Below are 24647 nucleotides of genomic sequence, written 5' to 3' on the forward strand. Positions count from 1 at the left end.
TGCATCATGCATCTCCTTGAAGGGAGGTCTTTTGATTTTGTGGATGCAGCCTCTCCCTGCAGGCTTTGATGTTATCTGTGTATATCAGGTTCATTGAAGGATGATGCTCCCTGTTAAAGCTTTTACTGTTTGTCAGGGTTTGTGGTGAGCACTTTGTATTTACCAACCATTGGGAAAGTTTGAAATTATTTACGGCATTCTGCAAGTTTAACTTCCACAGAACCCAATGAGGTGGGGATATATTACACTCACTCTATAGGTAAGGGAGATAAGTGTAGTTACTTTTTAAATTTAAATTTAAATTTTATATTATTGGAGTATAGTTGATTTACAATGTTGTGTTACTTTCAGGTGTAGAGCAAAGTGATTCAGTTATATATATATACATATAGCCATTGTTTTCAATTCTTTTCCCATAAAGGATATTACCGAACATTGAGTAGAGTTCCCTGTTCCATACAGCGGGTCCTTGTTGATTATCTATTTTATAGTAGTAGTGTGTATACAGTATGTATATGTGAATCCCAAACTCCTAATTTACCCCTCCACCTCCACCTTTCCCATTTGGTAACCATAAGTTTTTTATTGAAGTCTGTGAGTCTGTTTCTATTTTGTAAATAAGTTCATTTGTATATCTTTTTAGATTCCACCAATAAGTGGTATCATATAATATTTGTCTTTGTCTGACTTACTTCACTTAGTATGATAATCCCTAGGTCCATCCATGTTGCTACAAATGGCATGATTTCATTTTATTTTATGGCTGAGTAATATTCCATTGTATATATGTACCACATCTTCCTTATCCAATCCTCTGTCAATGGACATTTAGGTTGCTTCCATGTCTTGGCTATTGTAAGCAGTGCTGCAATAAACCTTGGGGTGCATGTATCTTTTTGAATTATGGTTTTCTCTGGATATATGCCCAGGAGTGGGATCGCTGGATCATATAACAGTTCTATTTCTAGTTTTTAAAGGAACTTCCATACTGTTCTCCATAGTGGTTGTACAAATTTACATTCCCACCAAAAGTGTAGGAGGATTCCCTTTTCTCCACACCCTCTCCAGCATTTGTTGTTTATAGATTTTTGGTGGTCATTCTGACTGGTATGAAGTGGTACCTCACTGTAGTTTAGATTTGCATTTCTCTAACAATTAGCATAGTTGAGCATCTTTTCATGTGCTTTTTGACCATCTGTATGTCTTCTTTGGAGAAATGTCTATTTAGATCTTCTGCTCATTTTTTGATTGGATTGTTTGTTTTTTTGATATTGAGATGCATGAGCTGTTTGTATATTTTGGAGATTAATCCATGTCAGTTGTTTCATTTGCACATAATTTCTCCCATTCTGTGGGTTGTCTTTTCATTTTGTGTATGGTTTCCTTTGCTGTGCAAAAGCTTATAAGTTTGGTTAGGTCCCATTTGTTTATTGTTGTTTTTATTTCCATTACTCAAGGGGACATATCCAAAAATATATTGCTGCAATTTATATCAAAGTGGGTTCTGCCTATGTTTTCCTCTAACAGTTTTATACTATTTGGTCTTACATGTAGATCTTTAATTCATTTTGGGTTTATTTTTGTCATGGTGTTCATTCTTTTACATGTAGCTGTCCAGTTTTCCCAGCACCATTTACTGAAGAGATTGTCTTTTTTCCATTGTATATTCTTGCCTCCTTTGTCATAGATTAATTGACCATAGGTGCGTGGGTTTATATCTGGGCTTTCTATCTTGTTCAATTAGTCTACATGTCTGTTTTTGTGCCAGTACCATACTGTCTTGATGACTGTAGCTTTGTGGTATAGTCTGAAGCCAGGGCGCCTGATTCCTCCAGCTCTGTTTTTCTTTCTTAGGATTGCTTTGGCTATTCGGGGTCTTTTGTGTTTTTATACAATTTTTAAAATACTTCATTCTAGTTCTGTGAAAAATGCCTTTAGTAATTTGATAGGGATTGCATTGAATCTGTAGATTGCTCTGGATAGTATAGTCATTTTTTTAAATTTTTATTTATTTATTTATTATTTTGGCTGTGCTGCATCTTCATTGCAGCACACAGGCTTCTCTAGTTGAGGTGTGTGAGCTCTAGAGTGTGTGGGATCAGTAGTTGTGGCGTGCGGGCTCTAGAGCAGGCGAGCTCAGTAGTTGCAGCACATAGGCTTAGTTGCAGTATGAGGGATCTTAGTTCCCAGACCAGGGTTTGAACCTGGGCCCTTTACATTGGGAGCATGAAGTCTTAACCACTGGACCACCAGGGAAGTTCGAGTATAGTCATTTTGACAATATTGATTCTTCCAGTCCAAGAACATGGTATATCTTTCCATATGTTTGTGTCAACTTCAGTTTCCTTCATCAGCATCTTACAGTTTTCAGAGTACAGGTCTTTTGCCTCCTTAGGTAGGTTTATTCCTAGGTATTTTATTCTTTTGGATGTGATGGTAAATTGGGTTGTTTCCTTCATTTCTCCTTCTGATCTTCCATTGTTAGTGTCTAGAAATGGAAAATATTTCTGTGTATTAATTTTGTATCCTGCAAGCTTCCTGAATTCATTGATGAGATCTAGTAGTTTTCTGGTAGCATCCTTATGATTTTCTATGTACAGTAACATGCTATCTGCAAACATTGACAGTGTTACTTCTTCTTTTCCAATCTGGAATCCTTTTCTTTTTCTTCTCTGATTGCTGTGGCTAGGACTTCCAAAACTATGTTGAATAATAGTGGTGAGAGTAGACATCCTTGTATTTTTCCCGATCTTAGAGGAAATGCTTTCAGCTTTTCACCATTGAGCATGATGTAGCTGTGAGCTTGTCATATATGGTCTTTATAATGTTGGAGTAGGTTCCTCCTCTGCCTACTTTCTGGAGACTTTTTATCATAAATGGGTGTTGAATTTTATCAAAAGCTTTTTCTGCATGTTCTGAGATGATCATATGGTTTTTATTCTTCAGTTTGTTAATGTGGTGTATCACACTGATTGACTTTCAAATATTGAAAAATTCTTGCATCCCTGAGATAGATCCCACTTGACCATGGTGTATGATCCTTTTAATGTATTGTTGGATTCAATTTGCTAGTATTTTGTTGAGGATTTTTGTGTCTATGTTCATCAGCTATATTGGCCTATAGTTTTCTTTTTATGTGGTATCTTTGCCTGGTTTTGGCATCAGGGTGATGGTGGCCTCTTAGAATTAGCTTGGGAGTGTTCCTTCCACTGCAAATTTTTGGAGTAGTTTCAGGAGGATAGGTGTTAACTGTTCGTTAAATGTTTGATGATAGAATTTGCCTGTGAAGCCATCTGGTCCTGGACTTCTGTTTGTTGGGAGTTTTAAAATCACAGTTTCAAATTCAGTACTTGTGATTGGTCTCTTCGTATTATCTATTTCTTCCTGGTTCAGTCTTGGAAGATTGTACCTTTCTAAGAATTTATCCATTTCTTCTAGGTTGTCCATTTTATTGGCATATAGTTCCTTGTAGTAGTCTCTTATGATTCTTTGTATTTCTGTGGTGTCCTTTGTAACTTCTCCTTTTTCATTTCTAATTTTATTGATTCCAGCCCTCTCCCTTTTATTCTTGATGAATCTGGCTAAAGGTTTACTAATTTTGTTTATCTCTTCAAAGAACCAGCTTTTAGTGTCATTGGTCTTTTCTATTGTTTTCTTCATCTCTATTTCATTTATTTCTGCTCTGATCTTTATGATTTCTTTCCTTCTACTAACTTTGGTTTTGTTTGTGCTTCTTTCTCTAGTTGCTTTATGTGTAAGGTTAGGTTGCTTATTTGAAATTTTTTCTTGTTTCCTGAGGTAAGATTGTATTGCTATAAACTTCCCTCTTAGAACTGCTTTTGCTGCATGCCATAGGTTTTGGATGGTTATGTTTTTGTTTTTATTTGTCTCAGGGTATTTTTTGGGTTCCTCTTTGATTTCTTTGGTGATCCATTGGTTGTTTAGTAACCTATTGTTTAGCCTCCATGTGTTTGTGTTTTTTTTACAGTTTTTGTTCTTGTAGTTGATTTCTAATCTCATAGTGTTGTGGTCAGAAAAGATGCTTGATATGATATCAATTTTCTTAAATTTACTGAGGCTCACTTTGTGGCCCAGCATGTGGTCAATCCTGGAGAATGTTCCACCTGCACTTGAGAAGAATGTGTATTCTGCTGCTTTTGGATGGAATGCTCTATAAATATCAATTAAGTTCCTCTGGTCTAATGTGTCATTTAAGGCCTGTGTTTCCTTATTGATTTTCTTTCTGGATGATCTGTCCATTGATGAAAGGGGGGAGTTGAAGTTTCCCACTAGTATTATTATTTTTAGTCCCCCACAATTATTGTGTTACTGTCGATTTCTCCTTTTATGGCTGTTAATGTTTGCCTTATATATTGAGGTGCTTCTGTGTTGGGTGCATATATATTTACAATTGTTATATCTTCTTCTTGGATTGATCTCTTGATCATTATGTAGTGTCATTCTTTGTCTCCTGTAACAGTCTTTATTTTAAAGTCTATTTTGTCTGATATGAGTATTGCTACTCCAGCTTTCTTTTGATTTCCATAAGTATGGAATACCTTTTTCCATCCCTTCACTTTCAGTCTGTATGTGTCTCTAGATCTGAAGTTGTTCTCTTGTAGACAACATATGTACAGGTCTTGTTTTTGTATCCACTAAGCCAGGCTGTGTCTTTTGGTCAGAGCATTTAATCTGTTTACATTTAAGGTAATTATTGATATGTATGTTCTTACTGCTATTTAATTAATTGTTTTGGATTTGTTTTTATAGGTCTTTTTTCTTCTTTCCTCTTTTGATTTCTCTCTTGTTGTTTGGATTCCTTTTTCTTTTTTGCGTGCATACCTATTACAGATTTCTTTTTCTGTTCTCTTCTCTTGTGTTTCCTGCCTAGAGAAGTTCCTTTTGCATTTGTTGTAATATTGGTTTGGTGATGCTGAATTCTCTTAGCTTTTGCCTGTCTGTAAAGCTTTTGATTTCTTTGTTGAACCTGAATTAGAGCCTTGCTGGGTAGAGGATTCTTGGTTGTAGGTTTTTCCCTTTCATCACTTTAAATATATCATGCCACTGCTTTCTGGCCTGCAGAGTTTCTGCTGAAAAATCAGAGGATAACCTTATGGGGATTCCCTTGTATGTTATTTGTTGCTTTTCCCTTGTTGCTTTTAATATTTTTTCTTTGTATTTAATTTTTGTTAGTCTGATTAATATGTGTCTCAGTGTGTTCCTCCTTGGGTTTTTCCTGTATGGGGCTCTCTGTGCTTCCTGGACTTGGGTGGCTATTTCCTTTCCCATGTTAGGGAAGTTTTCGACTATAATCTCTTCAAATATTTTCTCAGGCCCTTTCTCTTTTTCTTCTTCTGGAACCCCTATAATTCAAATGTTGGTACATTTAACGTGGTCCCAGACGTCTCTGAGACTGTCTAATCTCTTTCCATTCTTTTTTCTTTATTCTTTTCCATGGCAGAGATTTTCACCATTCTGTCTTCCAGGTCACTTATCCGTTCTTCTGCCTCAGTTATTCTGCTATTGATTCCTTCTAGTGCATATTTCATTTCAGTTATTGTCTTGTTCATCTCTGTTCTTTTGTTCTTCTAGGTCTTTGTTAAAATTTTCTTATATCTTCTTGATCTGTGCCTCCATTCTTTTTTTCAAGATCTTGCAAGGGTCATCTTTACTATCATTACTCCGAATTCTTTTTCAGGTAGATTGCCTATCTCCTCTTCATTTAATTGTTCTTGTAGGGTTTTATCTTGCTCCTTCATCTGCAACATATTTCTTTGTCATCTCATTTTGTCAGACTTACTGTTTGTGGTCTCCTTTCTGCAGGCTGCAGGATCTAGGTTCCTCTTGCTTCTGGTTTCTGCCCCTAGTGGGTGAAGTTGGTCCAGAGGTTTGTGCTGTTATCCCCTTGATAGGGGGTTTGATTGGTGTTGTGACCAGAGCTTGCCCTAGATCTTAAGTGGGCCTCCCCTTTGCTCTGTGGTTGTCACTGCCCTATCAGGGGTGGGGTCTGCTCCCTAGTTGTTGGAGTAGAGGTCCCCAGATCTGTTTCTTTGTTGTGATTCTGATCTGCAATGTGAGGTAAGTGGGATTGGAGCACTCCCACTGGGAGAAGCCACTAAGTATTCCTCCTCTGGAGTTGTTCATCTGTGAATGTGCTCTGTTGTGTCCCCTTTTGCCCATTTTGTGGGCTCAGAAAATACACTGTTGTTGGCACTGCTCTCTGTCCTGCCTTAACTGTGGGTATGCTGGCTCTGGTGACTCTCAGGTGTTTTTTTCACCAGGCCACCGGTGCAGATGTACTGAGGTTCGGTCCCAGGACTGCAGTAGTCATGCACCTGGACCCACTGTGGGCGCTATGGAATCGGCTCAGACTCTGGCCTGGCCCAACCCCCACATGTATGTGCCCATAAAGCCCACAGCTACTAAAGCCAGACCTGTCCCAGCTGCAGGAGCACTTGTTGTCCTTTCAGATGTTTTGCAGGCGATGAATTTAGGAAGCCATCAGTGGAGGTGTAACTCCACAGTTCATGCAGCTGTGAGACTTCAACTCTTCTTCCTTAGTCACACAGGCCCTGGGCTTCGGCTCTGGTTTCAGCTCCTCCTCTGAGTGGCTTTCCTAGTAGGGAGAGCTATCTGTGCCCTCCTGGTACAGTGCAGGCAGGTCCCAGCACCTGCTGAAAGATTTCCAATTGGGGGAGCTATCCATGCCCTCACGGGACAGCAGGGCAGGTACTGGCACCCATTGGCAGACTTCCTAGTGGGGGGAGTTATCCACGTGCTCCGGGGAGAGCAGGGAAGGTCCTGGAGCCAGCTAGCAGAATTCCTACTGGTGAGAGCTTTCTGTGCTCTTCCGGGTCAGTGGGGACGGGTCCTGTGGCCCTGTGATGGAATTCCTAGTGGCGGGAGCTGTCCATGCCCTTCTGGGTCAGTGGGGGCAGGTCTTGTGGCTTGCTGGTAGAATTCCTAGTGAGTGAAGCTGTCTGCGCCCTTCTGGGTCAGCAGGGGTAGGGCCTGGCATTTGCCTGTGGTCTGGAAGTGGTGGCCAATGCCTGCCTCTGGAGCCCAAGATGGGGACGATGACTCACTCCTGCCCCCAGAGCTCCTGTGGGTGGTGTCTTGTTGCCTGGCAGTGCTCACAGGGAAAGGAGCTCTTATGGTGGTCCTGCTCCTCTTCTCGTGCACCTCCCAGTAATGGTACCTTGCCTCTCTGGGGGGCTTAGGCTTCTTCCTAGTACATCCTCAGTTGCCACAGCCTGACATCTTCAAGCTGTTTCTGCACCTAACTCTGGTCCTCACCCTGGGACTGAGCTCCAGAGTCTGAGTTTCAGCACCCAACTCTCACCCCCCACCAACAGAGGAGTGTCTCATGTTGGGGAGTGCAGGTGGTGGTGCTGACCCTCTGTGCAAGCTACTCTCTGTTTTGCCTTCCACAAACCATTTCTGATCTCTCCTCTTAGGCTCTGAAACCCCCCCTCCATCCAGGCTGATCACCCTGCTGGTGGAGAGACTTCCCAAGTTGTGGGGACTTTTCCTCCATCACAGCTCCCTCCCTGGGGCACAGGGCCCCAAGCTGGTTCCTTCTTTCTTTTTTTTCCTTTTGTCCTACCTGGTTATGTGGATGTTTTCTTATCTTTTTGGATGTCTGAGGTCTTCTGTTCGTGCTCAGTAGCTATTTTGTGTGACTCATTCCACTTGTAGATGTATTTTCAATGTTTCTGTGGAAGCAGGTGAACTCTGCTTCCTACTCCTCCACCATCTTGAGTCCTCTAACACAACACTGTTAATCAACTATACTCCAATATAAAATAAAAATTAAAAAATAGAAATCACATTTCAGCAAGTACACTAGAAACAGCAGAGATAAAAATCACTATGAGTTAAAATTAGTGATTAAAATATAACTGAATTTAGCATTGTGTCCCTGGTGTCATACTAAGATAGAAATGCTGTTGGTTCATCAAAATAACTGTATCATTTTCGTTTCTCAATTTTACTATGTAAACAGTGCTCCCCCCCTACCCCATATCTTGTACACATACTTGCATTGCACACATACAAAGTCAGACGGTAGAAGATGGTAATGGTTGCTACAGGAGAGTTTGGGACTTGAATCTCAGAATTTGAGGACAAGGACTCCTGGTTTAAAAAGAAGTGGGGGGGATTAATGGAATTTTTCATCTATTTCTGTGATATTTCAAGATCTTAAATTCTAATGGCAGAAACTCAATGAGCTTCGGGGAAAAGATGAATTTATTGACTCAGAAAGACAGAGGAAGGACTAAAAAGTCATATTATTTATTGACTCACAAAATCAGAGGAAGGACTAAAAAGTCATATTATAGAAATAAGAAATTTGGCATTAGTTAAAACTAGAACTAGATATCAACTGCTGTTATCTCTTAGTTTTATGTCTGTCCCTCATTTTTTTCCAACACTCATTTCTCTCCCATTTTATTCAGTGCTTCAATGTTCAAAAATCCCATGAAAAATTTCTGATTAGCCCCTTATGAAGAAATATTCATGTTTGGTCCATCTAGCTGTAGACAGGGAATAAATTATGTAAGAATCTGTTAGACCAGGAGGACCTTCAAGATGGCGGAGGAGTAAGACATAGGGATCACCTTCCTCCCCACAAATACATCAAAAATACATCTACATGTGGAACAACTCCTACAGAACACCTACTGAACGCTGGCAGAAGATCTCAGACTTCCCAAAAGGCAAGAAACTCCCCACATACCTGGGTAGGGCAAAAGAAAAAACAGACACAAAAGAATAGAGATGGACCTGAACCTCTGGGAGGGAGCTGTGAAGGAGGAAAAGTTTCCACACACTAGGAAGCTCCTTCACTGGCAGAGATGGAGAGTGGGTTGGGGGGAAGCTTCGGGGCCACAGAGGAGAGCACAGCAACAGGGGTGCAGAGGACAAAGCAGAGAGATTCCCGCACAGAGGATCAGTGCCAACCAGCACTCACCAGACTGAGAGGCTTGTCTGCTCACCCGCCAGGGCAGGTGGGGGCTGGGCTGAGGTTCAGGCTTCGGAGGTCAAATCCCAGGGAGAGGACTGGGGTTGGCTGTGTGAACACAGCCTGAAGGGGGCTAGTGCACCACAACTAGCCATGAAGGAGTCCGGGAAAAACTCTGGATCTGTCTAAGAGTCAAGAGACCATTGTTTTGGGGTGTGTGAGGAGAGGGAATTCAGAACACCGCTTAAATGAGCGCCAGAGACAGGCACGAGCCGTGGCTATCAGCTCGGACACCAGAGATGGGCATGAAACGCTAAGGCTGTTACTGCAGCCACCAAGAATCCTGTGTGCAAGCACAGGGCACTATCCAGGCTCCTACCAGGAGTTTGTGGAGCCTGCCACTACCAGGATCCCATGATCCAGGGACAACGTCCCCAAGAGAAGACATGGCGGGCCTCAGACTCTTGTAACGTCATGTTGGTCTCTGTGGCCGTAGGCTCACCCCACATTCCACACCCCTCCGTCTCTCTGGCCTGAGTGAGCCAGAGCCTCCGAATTAGCTGCTTCTTTAACCCCTCCTGTCTGGGTGAAAAACAGATGCCAGAGAGAGACCTACATGCAGAGGAGGGGCCAAATCCAAAGGTGAACCACAGGAGCTGTGCGAGCAAAGAAGAGAAAGAGAAATCACTCTGTGCAGCCTCAGGAGAAGTGGATTAAATCTCCACAATCAACTTGATGTACCCTGCATCCCTCGAATACCTGATTAGGCAACGAATCATCCCAAAATTAAGGTGGTGGACTTTGGGAGGAACTGCAAACTTGGGGTTTGCTTTCTGCATCTAATTCGTTTCTAGTTTTATGTTTATATTAGTTTAGTATTTAGAGCTTATTATCATTGGTAGATTTGTTTATTGATTTGGTTGCTCTCTTCCTTTTTTTTTTTTAAATAGGAGTTCCTTCTTTTTTTAAAAAAATTAATTAATTTATTTATTTTTGGCTGTGTTGGGTCTTTGTTTCTGTGTGAGGGCTTTCTCTAATTGTGGCAAGTGGGGGCCACTCTTCATCACAGTGCGCAGGCCTCTCACTACCGTGGCCTCTCTTGTTGCAGAGCACAGGCTCCAGACACACAGGCTCAGTAACTGTGGCTCATGGGCCCAGTTGCTCCATGGCATATGGGATCATTCCCAGACCAGGGCTCGAACCTGTGTCCCCTGCATTGGCAGGCGGATTCTCAACCACTGCGCTATTTTTAAATATATATATATTTTTCCTTTTTCTCTTTTTGTGAGTGTGTATGTGTATGCTACTTTGTGTAATTTTTTCTGTAGAGGTTTTCTTTTACCATTTGTCCTAGGGTTCTGTCTGGGTTTTTTTTAATATAGTTTTTAGTGCTTGTTTTCATTGGTGGATTGGTTTATTGGTTTGGTTGCTCTCTTCTTTTTTTTATTACATTTTTATTTTAATAATATTTAAAAAGTTTTTTATTTTAACAACTTTATTTATTTTATTTATTTATTTATTTATTTTTTTGTTTTTCTTTCTCCCTTTTCTTCTGAGTCATGCGGCTGACAAGGTCTTGGTGCTCTGGCTGGGTGTCAGGCCTGAACCTCTGATGTGGGACAGCCGAGTTCAGGACATTGGTCCACCAGAGACCTGCCAGCCCCACGTAATATCAATTGGTAAGAGCTCTCCCAGAGATCTCCATATCAATGCTAAGACCCAGCTCCACCCAACGGCCAGCAAGCTCCAGTGCTGGATACGCCATGCCAAACAACTAACAAGACAGGAACACAGCCTCAACCATTAACAGAGAGGCTGCCTAAAATCATAATAAGTCCACAAACAACCCCAAACACACCACAGGATGCGGTCCTGCCCACCAGAAAGACAAGATCCAGCCTCATCCACCAGAACACAGGCACCAGTCCCCTCCACCAGGAATCCTACACAACCCACTGAACCAACCTTACTCACTGGGGGCAGACACCAGAAACAATGGGAATGATGAACCTGCAGCCTGTGAAAAAGAGAACCCAAACACAGTAAGTTAAGCAAAATGAGAAGACAGAGAAATACATAGTAGATAAAGGAGCAACGTAAAAACCCACCAGACCAAACAAATGAAGAGGAAATAGGCAGTCTACCTGAAAAAGAATTCAGAGTAATGATAGCAAAGATGATCCAAAATCTTGGAAACAGAAAGGAGAAAATACCAGAAAGGTTTAACAAGGACTTAGAAGAACTAAAGAGAAAACAAACAATGATGGACAACAAAACAAATGAAATTAAAAATTCTCTGGAAGGAATCCGTAGCAGAATAACTGAAGCAGAATAACGGATAAGTGACCTGGAAGATAAAGTAGTGGAAATAACTACCGTAGAGCAGAATAAAGAAAAAAAATGAAAAGAACTGAGGACAGTCTCAGAGACCTCTGGGAAAACATTAAACGCACCAACATTCAAATGATAGGGGTCCCAGAAGAAGAAGAGAAAAAGAAAGGGACTGAGAAAATATTTGAAGAGATTATTGAAAACTTCCCTAATATGGCAAAAGGAATAGTCAATCAAGTCGTGGAAGCACAGAGAGTCCCATACAGGATAAATCCAAGGAGAAACATGCCAAAAATTAAATACAAAGAAAAAATATTAAAAGCAGCAAGGGAAAAACAACAAATAACATAAAAGGGAATCCCCATAAGATTAACAGCTGATATGTCAGCAGAAACTCTGCAAGCCAGAAGGGAGTGGCAGCACATATTTAAAGTGATGAAAGGGAAAAACCTACAACCAAGATTACTCTACCCAGCAAGGATCTCATTCAGATTTGATGGAGAAATTAAAACCTTTACAGACAAGCAAAAGCTAAGAGAATTCAGCACCACCAAACCAGCTTTACAGCAAATGCTAAAGGATCTTCTCTAGGCAAGAGACACAAGAGGAGATAAAGACCTACAGTAACACACCCAAAACAATTAAGAAAATGGTGATAGGAACATATATATTGATAATTACCTTAAATGAAAATGGATTAAATGCTCCAACCAAAAGACATAGACTGGACTATGGACTGTATCCATAAATGGATACAAAAACAAGACCCATATATATGCTGTCTACAAGAGAACCACTTCAGACCTAGGGACACATACAGACTGAAAGTGAGGGGATGGAAAAAGATATTCCATGCAAATGGAACTCAATTCTCATATCTGACAAAACAGACTTTAAAATAAAGACTATTACAAGAGTCAAAGAAGGACGCTACATAATGATCAAGGGACCAATCCAAGAAGAAGATATAACAATTGTAAATATTTATGCACCCAATATAGGAGCACCTCAATACATAAGACAAAGCCTAACAGCCATAAAAGGGGACATCGACAGTAACACAATCATAGTAGGGGACTTTAACACCCCACTTTCACCAATGGACAGATCAAACAAAAGGAAAATAAATAAGGAAACACGAGCTTTAAATGACACATTAAACAAGATGGACTTAATTCATATGTATAGGACATTCCATCCCAAAACAACAGAATACACTTTCTTCTCAAGTGCTCATGGAACATTCTCAGGGATAGATCATATCTTGGGTCACAAGTCAAGCCTTGGGAAATTTACAAAAATTGAAATTGTATCAAGTATCTTTTCTAGCCAAAACGCTATAAGACTAGATTTCAATTACAGGAAAAAAACTGTAAAAAATACAAACACATGGAGGCTAAACAATATACTACTAAATAACCCAGAGATCACTGAAGAAACCAAAGAGGAAATCAGAAAATACCTACAAACAAATGACAATGAAAACATGATGACCCAAAACCTATGGGATGCAGCAAAGCAGTTGTAAGAGGGAAGTTTATAGCAATACAACCCTACATCAAGAAACAAGAAAAATCTCAAATAAACAGCCTAACGTTACACTTAAAGAAATTAGAAAAAGAAATACAAAACAAAAACAAAAACAAATCACAAAACCCCACAGTTAGCAGAAGGAAAGAAATCATAAAGTTCAGATCAGAAATAAATGAAAAAGAAATGAAGGAAGCAATAGCAAAGATCAATAAAATTAAAAGATGGTTCTCTGAGAAGGCAAACAAAATTGATAAACCATCAAGAAAAAAAGGGAGAAGACTCAAATCAATAGAATTAGAATTGAAAAAGGAGAAGTAACAACTGACACTGCAGAAATACAAAGGATCATGAGAGATTACTACAAGCAACTATATGCCAATAACATGGACAACCTGGAAGAAATCTAAAAATTCTTAGAAAAGCACAACCTTCTGAGACTGAACCAGGAAGAAATAGAGAACATAAACAGACCAATCACAAGCACTGATATTGAGACTGTGATTTAAAACATTCCAGCAAACAAAAGCCCAGGACCAGACGGCTTCACAGGTGAATTCTATCAAACATTTAGAGAAGAGCTAACACCTATACTTCTCAAACTCTTTCAAAATATAGCAGAGGAAGAAACACACCCAAACTCATTCTACGAGGCCACCATCACCCTGACACCAAAACCAGACAAAGATACTACAAAAAAAGAAAATTACAAACCAATATCACTGACGAATATAGATGCAGAAATCCTCAACAAAATACTAGCAAACAGAATCCAACAGCACATTAAAAGGATCATACACCATGATCAAGTGGGGTTTATTACAGGAATGCAAGGATTCTTCAATATACACAAATCAATCAATGTGATACACCATATTAACAAACTGAAGGATAGAAACCATGATTATCTCAGTAGATGCAGAAAAAGCTTTTGACAAAATTCAACACCCATTTATGATAAAACCCTCCAGAAAGTAGGCATAGAGGGAACTTACATCAATATAATAAAGGACATATATGAGAAACCCACAGCCTACATTGTTCTCAATGGTAAAAAACTGAAACCATTTCCACTAAGATCAGGAATAAGACAAGGTTATCCACTCTCACCACTATTATTCAACATAGTTTTGGAATTTTTAGCCACAGGAGTCAGAGAAGAAAAAGAAATTAAAGAAATCCAAATCAGAAAAGAAGAAGTAAAACTGTCACTGTTTGCAGATGACATGAAACTATACATAGAGAATCCTAAAGATGCTACCAAAAAACTATTAGAGCTAATCAATGAATTTGGTAAAGTAGCAGGATACAAAAGTTTTTTTTAACATCTTTATTGGAGTATAATTGCTTTACAACGGTGTGTTAGCTTCTGCTTTATAACAAAGTGAATCAGTTATACATATACATATATCCCCATATCTCTTCCCTCTTGCGTCTCCCTCCCTCCCACCCTCCCTATCCCACCCCTCTAGGTGGTCACAAAGCACCGAGCTGATCTCCCTGTGCTATGCGGCTGCTTCCCACTAGCTATCTATTTTACATTTGGTAGTGTATATATGTCCATGCCACTCTCTCACTTTGTCCCAGCTTACCCTTCCCCTTCCCCCAGGATACAAAATTAATGCACAGAAATCTCTTGCATTCCTATACACTAATGATAAATATCTGAAAGAGAAATTAAGGAAACACTCTCATTTACCGTTGCAAAAACAAGCATAAAATACCTAGGAATAAACCTACCTAAGGAGACAAAAGACCTATATGCAGAAAACAATAAGACACTGATGAAAGAAATTAAAGATGATTTAAACAGATGGAGAGATATACCATGTTCTTGGATTGGAAGAATCAATATTGTGAAAATGACTATACTACCCAAAGCAATCTACAGACTCAATGCAATCCCTATCAAATTACCAATGGCATTTTTCACAGACCTAGAACAAAAAATTTCACAATTTGTGTAGAAACACAAAAGACCCTGAATAGCCAAAGCAACCTTGAGAAAGAAAAACGGAGCTGGAGGAATCAGGCTCCCTGACTTCAGACTATACTAGAAATCTACAGTAATCAAGACAGTATGGTACTGGCACAGAAACAGAAATATAGATCAATGGAACAGTATAGAAAGCCCAGAGATAAACCCACGCACATATGGTCACCTTTTTTTTTGATAAAGGAGGCAAGAATATACTATGGAGAAAAGAGAGCCTCTTTAATAAGTGCTGCTGGGAAAACTGACAGGTACACATAAAAGAATGAAATTAAAACACTCCTTAACACCATAAACAAAAATAAACTCAGAATGGATTAAAGACCTAAATGTAAGGCCAGACACTATAAAGCTCTTAGAGGAAAACATAGGCAGAACACTCTATGACATAAATCACAGCAAGATCCTTTTTGACCCACCTCCTAGAGAAAGGGAAATAAAAATAAAATAAACAAATGGGACCTAATGAAACTTAACAGCTTTTGCACAGCCAAGGAAACCATAAGTAACATGAAAAGACAACTCTGAGAATGGGAGAAAGTATTTGCAAAAGAAGCAACTGACAAAGGATTAATCTCCAAAATATACAAGCAGGTCATGCGGCTCAATATCAAAAAAACAAACAACCCAATCCAAAAATGGGCAGAAGACCTAAATAGACATTTCTCCAAAGAATATACACAGATTGCCAACAAACACATGAAAGGATGCTCAACATCACTAATCATTAGAGAAACGCAAATCAAAACTACAATGAGGTATCACCTCACACTGGTCAGAATGGCCATCATCAAAAAATGTACAAACAGTAAATGCTGGAGAGGGTGTGGAGAAAAGGGAACCCTCTTGCACTGTTGGTGGGAATGTAAATTGATACAGACACTGTGGAGAATAGTATGGAGGTTCCTTAAAAAACTAAAAATAGAACTACCGTATGACCCAGCAATCCCACTACTGGGCATATATCCGGAGAAAACCATAATTCAAAAAGAGTCATGTGGCCGCCCGGGCTTGGCGCGCAGAGCGGCCGGGCGAGTGGTGGCGCTGCGGAGGCGGCGACAGAGGCCGGCGGGCGCGGAGGAGGGGCCCGAGAGTGGGGCGGCCGGCGGCAGCCGCCTCCGTGACGACTGCCGGCAGCGCGGCGACCTGAGGAGACCGAGCCGCGGGCCCCACCGTCGCCGCTCCCTGTTGTCTTCCTTCTCCTGTCTCGGCGGGGGCGTCAGGAATGGGCCCCAACCGCCGTGGGCCCCGCACTGCGCACCGCCCGTAGGCCCCTGCAGTGGGAGGCCGGCCGCCCGACCTCTTCACCACCCCTTCGCCCTAGCCAAGCCGTCCCCTCCCCAAATCCCCGGGAAGGAAGATGAGGGACACGGGCCCGGCGCTCAGCAGCCAGATCAGCAGCAGCAGCGGTCGGGGGAAGGTGTTTCACCGTTTCCTCTCAGCCGCCAAGACAAGATGGCAGCGGCCACGGAGAGGGGCTGAGCCCGGGCTGGGTGGTGCCACCTGCTGAAGCGCCTGGCTCCCTGTCCCCGACACAGCCCCGCACCCACCCCGGACATGCTCAGGGCTGCGGCCGCCTGAAGAGGGGAGAGCGCAGGCCTCTAGGAAGGTATGGCCTCACAAGTCTTGGTCTACCCACCGTATATTTATCAAACTCAGCCAAGTGCCTTTTGTAGTGTGAAGAAACTCAAAGTAGAGCCAAGCAGTTGTATATTCCAGGAAAGAAACTATCCACGGACCTATGTGAATGGTAGAAACATTGGAAATTCTCATCCTCCTGCTAAGGGTAGTGCTTTTCAGACAAAGATACCATTTAACAGACCTCGAGGACGCAACCTTTCATTGCAGACAAGTGCTGTTGTTTTAAAAAGCACTGCGGGTTCTACAAAGGTTATAGCAGCTCAGGCGCAGCAAACTCAAGTGGAGGCACCTCAGATTGGGGCATGGTGACACAGGTTAAATTTCCTAGAAGGCCCCCAGCGATGTGGATTGAAGCACAAGAGTGAGGAGTTGGATAATCATAGCGCAATGCAGATTGTGGATGAGTTGTCAATACTTCCTGCAATGTTGCAAACCAACATGGGAAATCCAGTGACAGTTGTGACAACTACCACAGGAACAAAACAGAACTGTACCACTGGAGAAGGTGACTATCAGTTAGTACAGCATGAAGTCATGCTCCATGAAAAATACTTATGAAGTCCTTGATTTTCTTGGTCGAGGTACTTTTGGCCAGGTAGTCAAATGCTGGAAAAAAGGGACAAATGAAATTGTAGCAATCAAAATTTTGAAGAACCACCCTTCTTATGCACGTCAAAGTCAGATAGAAGTGAACATATTAGCAAGGCTCAGTACTGAAAATGCTGATGAATATAACTTTGTACGAGCTTATGAATGCTTTCAGCACCGTAACCATACTTGTTTAGTCTTTGAGATACTGGAACAAAACTTGTATGACTTTCTGAAACAAAATAAGTTCAGTCCTCTGCCACTAAAAGTAATTCAACCCATTCTTCAGCAAGTGGCCACTGCACTGAAAAAATTGAAAAGTCTTGGTTTAATTCACACAGACCTCAAACCAGAGAATATTATGTTGGTGGATCCTGTTCGACAGCCATATAGGGTTAAAGTAATAGACTTTGGGTCTGCCAGTCACGTATCAAAGACTGTTCAACATATCTGCAATCTCAGTACTACAGAGCTCCAGAGATTATATTGGGGATGCCATTTTGTGAAGCCATAGACATGTGGTCACTGGGATGCGTGATTGCAGAATTATTCCTTGGATGGCCTCTCTACCCAGAAGCCTTGGAGTATGATCAGATTCGATACATTTCTCAGACTCAAGGTTGACCAGGAGAACAGTTGTTAAATGTGGGTACAAAATCCACAAGATTTTTTTGCAGAGAAACAGATATCTCTCATTCTGGTTGGAGATTAAAGACACTGGAAGAACATGAGGCTGAGACAGGAATGAAGTCTAAAGAAGCCAGAATGTACATATTCAACAGTCTGGATGATATAGTACGTGTGAACACAGTGATGGATTTGGAAGGAAGTGATCTTTTGGCTGAGAAAGCTGATAGAAGAGAATTTGTTAGTCTGTTGAAAAAAATGATGCTGATTGATGCAGATTTAAGAATTACTCCAGCAGAGACTTTGAACCATGCTTTTGTTAATATGAAACATCTAGATTTCCCGCATAGCAACCATGTGAAGTCCTGTTTTCATATGATGGATATTTGTAAGTCCCATCCAAACTCATGTGACACAAATAATCACAATAAAACTTCACTCTTGAGACCAGTTGCTCCAAGCAGTACTGCTAATCTGACAGCAAATTTTACTAAAATTGGCACATTAATAAGTCAGGCATTAACCACATCTGCTCATTCAGTTGTGCACCATGGGATTCCTCTGCAGGCTGGAACTGCTCATTTCGGTTGTGGTGATGCTTTTCAGCAGACACTGATTACCTGTCCACCAGCTATTCAAGGTATTCCTGCAACACATGGTAAACCCACTCGTTATTCAATAAGGGTAGATAATACAGTACCCCTTGTAATGCAGGCCCCAGCCATGCAGCCACTACAGATCCAACCAGGAGTTCTTTCTCAGACATGGTCTGGTAGAACACAGCAGATGCTGGTACCTGCCTGGCAATAGATAACACCCATGGCTCCTGCTACAACTACATTAGCTTCTGAGGGTATGGCTGGTTCACAAAGGCTCGGAGACTGGGGGAAAATGATTTCACACAGCAGTCATTACAGCTCAGTGATGCCACAACCTCTTCTAACCAATCAGATCACCTTATCAGCCCCTCAGCCAATTAGTGTGGGCATTGCACATGTTGTGTGGCCTCAGCCTGCCACCACCAAGAAAAATAAACTGTGCCAGAACAGGAGTAATTCATTGCAGAATACCAATATCCCACAATCAGCATTTATTTCTCCAAAGATAGTAAATGGGAAAGATGTCGAGGAAGCACATTGCATAGAGAGGACAATCATAACTCAGAAGGAGAGGCAAGAAATTGTTGTGAAACTTCTATCAGGCAGGACTCTGATTCATCAGTTTCAGATAAACAGTGGCAAACCATCATCATCGCTGACTCCCCGAGTCCTGCGGTGAGTGTGATCACCATTAGCAGTGACACTGATGAGGAAGAGACGTAGCAGAGACATTCGCTCAGAGAATGTAAAGGTAATCTGGATTGTGAAGCGTGCCAGAGCACTTTGAATATTGATCGGATTTGTTCATTAAGTAGTCCTGATAGTATTCTGAGCACCAGCTCCTCAGGGCAGTCCAGCCCATCCCCTTGCAAGAGACCGAACAGTATGTCAGATGAAGAACAGGAAAGTAGTTGTGATACTGTGGATGGCTCTCCAACATCAGACTCTTCAGGACATGACAATCCGTTTGCAGAGAGCAGTTTTGTGGTGGATACTCATCAAAACACAGAACTGGTAACCTCTGCTAACACAGAAACCAAACCAGCTGTTTGTACTGTTGTGGTGCCACCAATGGGACTAGAAAATGGATTAAATGCTGATGAGCATATGGCAAACACAGATTCTGTATGCCAGCCATTAATAAAAGGACGATCTGCTCCTGGAAGATTAAACCAGCCTTCCGCAGTAGGTAATCATCAGCAAAAATTGACATCAGCATTCCAGCAGCAGCATTTGAATTTCAGTCAGGTTCAGCACTTTGGATCTGGGCATCAAAAGTGGAATGGAAACTTTGGACATCGAAGACAGCAAGCTTATATCCCTACTAGTGTTACCAGTAATCCATTCACTCTTTCTCATGGAAGTCCTAATCACACAGCTGTGCATGCCCATCTGGCTGGAAATATGCACCTCGGAGGACAGCCTACTCTACTTCCATACCCATCATCAGCTACCCTCAGCAGTGTTGCACCAGTGGCTCACCTCTTAGCCTCTCCATGTACCTCAAGACCTGTGTTACAGCATGCAACTTATAATATCTCCCATCCGAGTGGCATAGTTCACCAAGTCCCAGTGGGCATAAATCCTCGTCTGTTACCATCCCCAACCATTCATCAGACTCAGTACAAACCAATCTTCCCACCACATTCTTACATTGCAGCATCACCTGCATATACTGGATTTCCACTGAGTCCAACCAAACTCAGCCAGTATCCATATATGTGAAAATTCACAAGAGTATATTGAGGAAGCTCAATGATATAAACATTTGATTAAAAATAAAACATGGTATTTAATAAATATTTTTTTTAAAAAAGAGTTATGTACCACAATGTTCATTGCAGCACTATCTACAATAGCCAGGACATGGAAGCAACCTACATGTCCATTGACACATGAATGGATAATGCAGATGTGGCACATATATACAATGGAATATTACTCAGCCATAAAAAGAAATGAAATTGAGTTATTTGTAGTGAGGTGGATGGACCTAGAGTCTCATACAGAGTGAAGTAAGTCAGAAAGAGAAAAACAAAATACCATATGCTAACACACATATATGGATTCTTAAAAAAAAAAAAAAGGTTCTGAAGAACCTAGGGGCAGGATAGGAATAAAGATGCAGACCCAGAGAATGGACTTGAGGACATGGGGAGGGGGAAGGGTAAGGTGGGATGAAGTGAGAGAGTGGCATGGACATATATACACTACCAAATGTAAAACAGATAGCTAGGGGGAAGCAGCTGCATAGCACAGGGAGATCACCACGGTGCTTTGTGACCACCTAGAGGGGTGGGATAGGGAAGATGGGAGGGAGACGCAAGAGGGAGGGGATATGGGGATATATGTATACATATAGCTGATTCACTTTGTTATACAGCAGAAACTAACACACCACTGTAAAGCAATTACACTCCAATAAAGATGTTAAAAAAAAAAAAAAAAAAAGAATCTGTTAGACCAGTGGGAAAAATCTTGGTCAGGTGAAGATTTACCAGATGAAGTTTCCAGTACACAGCAAAAGAGTTTTGATGTGATGTTCAGGTGACATATAGGAGATATCTAATGCAAAACTTTAGTACAAAAATCATCAGTGACTGAACTATTAGAAAACTCTGTATCTTATTGGATCTATTCATGAATCTTGAGTTTTGGGATACTTGAACAATGGTTGGAGGTCCTGTTACACTGTTAATTTGAAGGACATACGCCATAGTCTGAGAGGAAAATGTCTTTTCCCCACTTCAGACCATTTTAGTTGATTCAATTGTAATGCATATGCATAAATTTTACAGAAATAGAAATAATTTTATTTATCTTTTATTTATTCACAATACACTCATTAAGCTGTTGCCATATGCTAGATGCTGTTCCACGTATTAGTGATACAATGATAAGATAGCTGGAGTCCCTTTCCACATGAATTTTATATTTTAGTGAGTGAGAAAGACAATAAAAGTGAAAACCTATGTACAATGTAGAAATTGTGGAAACCTTTTTACAAAGACAAAAATGCATAAAATATTAAAAAAAGGAAAAATATTTATCTATACAATAGTTGTATACCTTTGAGGGACTGGTAGACTGTTGAAACTTTATTCACAGTTCATATGTAAGACAAAAGATTAAAAGAGGTCTTCCAAATTGAAAATAAAAGGTAAAAAAATCCTTTAAAAACTAACAAATTGGGCTTCCCTGGTGACGCATTTGTTAAGAATCCATGTGCCAGTGCAGGGGACACGGGTTTGAGCTCTGGTCCGGGAAGATCCCACATGCCACGGAGCAACAAAGGCCGTGCAGCACAACTACTGAGCCTGCGCTCTAGAGCCCGTGAGCCACAACTTCTGAGCCCACGTGCCACAGCTACTGAAGCCCGTGGGCCTAGAATCTGTGCTCCGCAACAAGAGAAGACACTACAAAGAGAAGCCTGCGCACTGCAATGAAGAGTAGCCCCCACACACTGCAACTAGAGAAAGCCCAGGCACAACAATGAAGACTCAATGCAGCTAAAACTAACTAACTAAATAAATAAATTTATTTTAAAAAACTGGCAAATTACGTGAATAAGAAATTCTAGGAGAGCTAATTCAAATGATCAATAAAGCCCATTAAAACATGATCAACTTTACAATTAGTCAAGGAAATACAAGTTAAAGTAACAATGAGTCATCACTTTATCACACTCATTGCATTGATGCACATTAAAAAAAATGATGAAGACTTTTAATTTCAGGTCAGGGATGTAGAGAGCTGAACGACTTCCCTTCCATCCTTACAAAATAAAGCTGCACAGACAATAAATTAACAACTTTTCATGAATACATGACAGAACTGAGGACAAAGGACAAAATAACCGTCTTTTTAAAATCTGAAGAGGGATAGGCACCTTCAGGGAGACATAGGACTCAAATATTTGCTTAACTGAGACAAAAGTCACTGGGACCCATATAAGTTGATAGAAAGATTAAACTAGAAACTTTGACAAAGTGCTGGAGGATGAGTGTTAGTGTGAGGCTTCTGGGGGCTGCAGTCATAAAGAAGTTTCCAATGCAAGCTTTTCCTCCAGGAACTGCACCAAGCTTTCACAGGGAAGACAGAGGAGAATCAGGAGAAAGTACCCCCACATGCTGTCTAGTGAAGGGGAACAGAAGTTCTGTGAAATCCATCCATATCCTTTCCACTTAGGGAACAAAAGGATTAAACAGCAGGAGGAGAGACAGTTGACTTTCAGAGATGAAGAATAACTTCAGTGGTCTCATCACATAGCCAAGCAAAACCTTTGGTCATCTTAAAGATTGGAAACTTAAAAAATATAGAAACTAAAATACTAAGAGAATAAACAGTAGGGGGGAAAAGCAAATTAGAACATTCAAGAACTGGGGGACATATCAATTGGTCTAACATACATATAATTGAAATCCCAGAAGAAGAAAAATGAAAGAACAGGGCAAAAGAAATATTTGAAAAAATAATGGCCAAGAACTTTTCAAAATTATTACAGCAAACCACAGATCCAAGAAGTTCAAAGAACATAAAGAAGAAACAACAACAACAACAACAAAAACCCCAAAACCCAAGCCATACACTTATGCATATCACATCCAAATTAGAGAAAATCAAAGACAATGAAAAAATCTTGCAGGCAGTCAGAAGAAAAAGCACATTACTTAACAAGAACAGGGATGAGAATTATCATAGAGTTTTAATGAAAAACTAAGCAAGCAAGAAGACAATCTTTAAAGTGTTGAAAGAGAAATCTGTCAACCTTGCAATCTATGCTCATTAAAAATATCCTTCAAAAGTAAAGAAGAAATAAAGACTTTCAGGCCCCTCTCCTCCCCTCCCCTCACACACACACCCACCCACACACACACACACACACACACGCAGAAAGAAACTGAGGAAAAACTGCCTCGGTACTTGCCTACAGTAACTGTTAAAGGGAGATCTCAAGCAGAAGAAATATGACATAAGTAAGAAGCTTAGATTAAAGGTAAAGAGGTGGAGAAACGTATACCATGCAAATACCAACCAAAAGAAAACTGGACTAGTTATATTAATTTCAGGCAAAGTAGACTTGAGAATGATGAAGGTGATTTAGGAATAAAAAGTGACATTTTGTAATGATAAAGGGTCACTTCTACAAGAAGGCATAATAGTCCTAAATGTGTATGCTCACAGCAGAGCTTCAAAATACATGAGGTACAAACTAGTAGATCTAAAAAGGAAATAGATAAATTCAAAATTATAGTTGGAGAATTCAGCACTCCTCTCTCAATAATTGATGGAACAAATAAGAAAACAGGTAAGGATATAAATGACCCGAAGAGCACTATCAACTAAGACGACCTTATTGATATTCATGGAATACTCTATCCAACAAGAGTGCATATGAAACATTCTTTTCAAGTGCAGATAGAAAACTAACCAAGATAGACCATATTCTGGGCCATAAAAAACTTAAAAATTTAAAATAATGGAAATCATGCAATATATATTATTCAACTATAATGGAATTAAATTAGAAATCAACAACAGAAAGATATCAGTAAAATAAGATATTTGAAAATTAAACAGTACTTTTTTCTCACATTCTTTTCCATTATGGTTTATTACAGGATATTGAATATAGTTCCTCGTGCTATACAGTAGGACCTTGTTGTTCATCCATTCTATATGTAATAGTTTGCACCTGGTAATCCCAAACTCCTAATCCATCCCTTCCCTCTTCCTCTTGACAACCACAAATCTGTACTCTATGTCTGTGAGTCTGTTTTTGTTTTGTAAATAAGTTCATTTGTGTCATAGTTTAGATTTCACAGATAAGTGATATCATATGGTATTTGTCTTTCTCTTTCTGACGTACTTCACTTAGTATGATAATCTCTAGGTCCATCCATATTGCTAGAAATGGCATTATTTCATTCATTATTATGGCTGAGTAGTATTCCATTGTGTCTGTGTATATATAGGTGTGTGTATATATATGTAGGTATATGTATATATATATGTATATATATACATATACCTACATATATATGAACTATATTCAATATCCTGTAATAAACCATAACGGCCATAGTGTTTTCCATAGTGGGTGTACCAATTTACATTACCACCAACAGTGTAGGAGAGTTCCCTTTCTCCACACCCTCTCCAGCATTTATTTGTAGACTTTTTGATGATGGCTATTCTGACTGGTATGAGGTGATACCTCATTGTAGTTTTGATTTGCATTTCTCTAAGAATTAGTGATATTGATCATCTTTTCATATGCCTGTTGGCCATCTGTATGTCTTCTTCAGAGAAATGTCTATTTAGGTCTTCTGCTCATTTTTTGATTGGGTTTTTTGTTTTGTTTTGTTATTGA

The 24647-nt window shown here is 40.3% G+C and overlaps 1 long non-coding RNA gene and 1 pseudogene across 2 annotated transcripts in view; one reads left to right on the plus strand and one right to left on the minus strand.

Annotated features, from left to right (window-relative positions):
- The window catches only part of LOC309664511, a 208323-nt gene that overhangs the window by 131105 nt on the left and 52571 nt on the right, over positions 1–24647 (minus strand). The gene's annotated exons all lie outside the window — the stretch shown is intronic.
- LOC309663605 (homeodomain-interacting protein kinase 3 pseudogene) lies at positions 16256–20034 on the plus strand (annotated as a pseudogene). Its single transcript has one exon. The product of its transcript is annotated as a homeodomain-interacting protein kinase 3 pseudogene (transcript).

This window comes from Balaenoptera physalus (assembly GCF_965194825.1).
Source record: "Balaenoptera physalus genome assembly, chromosome: 7".
Classification (NCBI taxonomy): domain Eukaryota; kingdom Metazoa; phylum Chordata; class Mammalia; order Artiodactyla; family Balaenopteridae; genus Balaenoptera; species Balaenoptera physalus.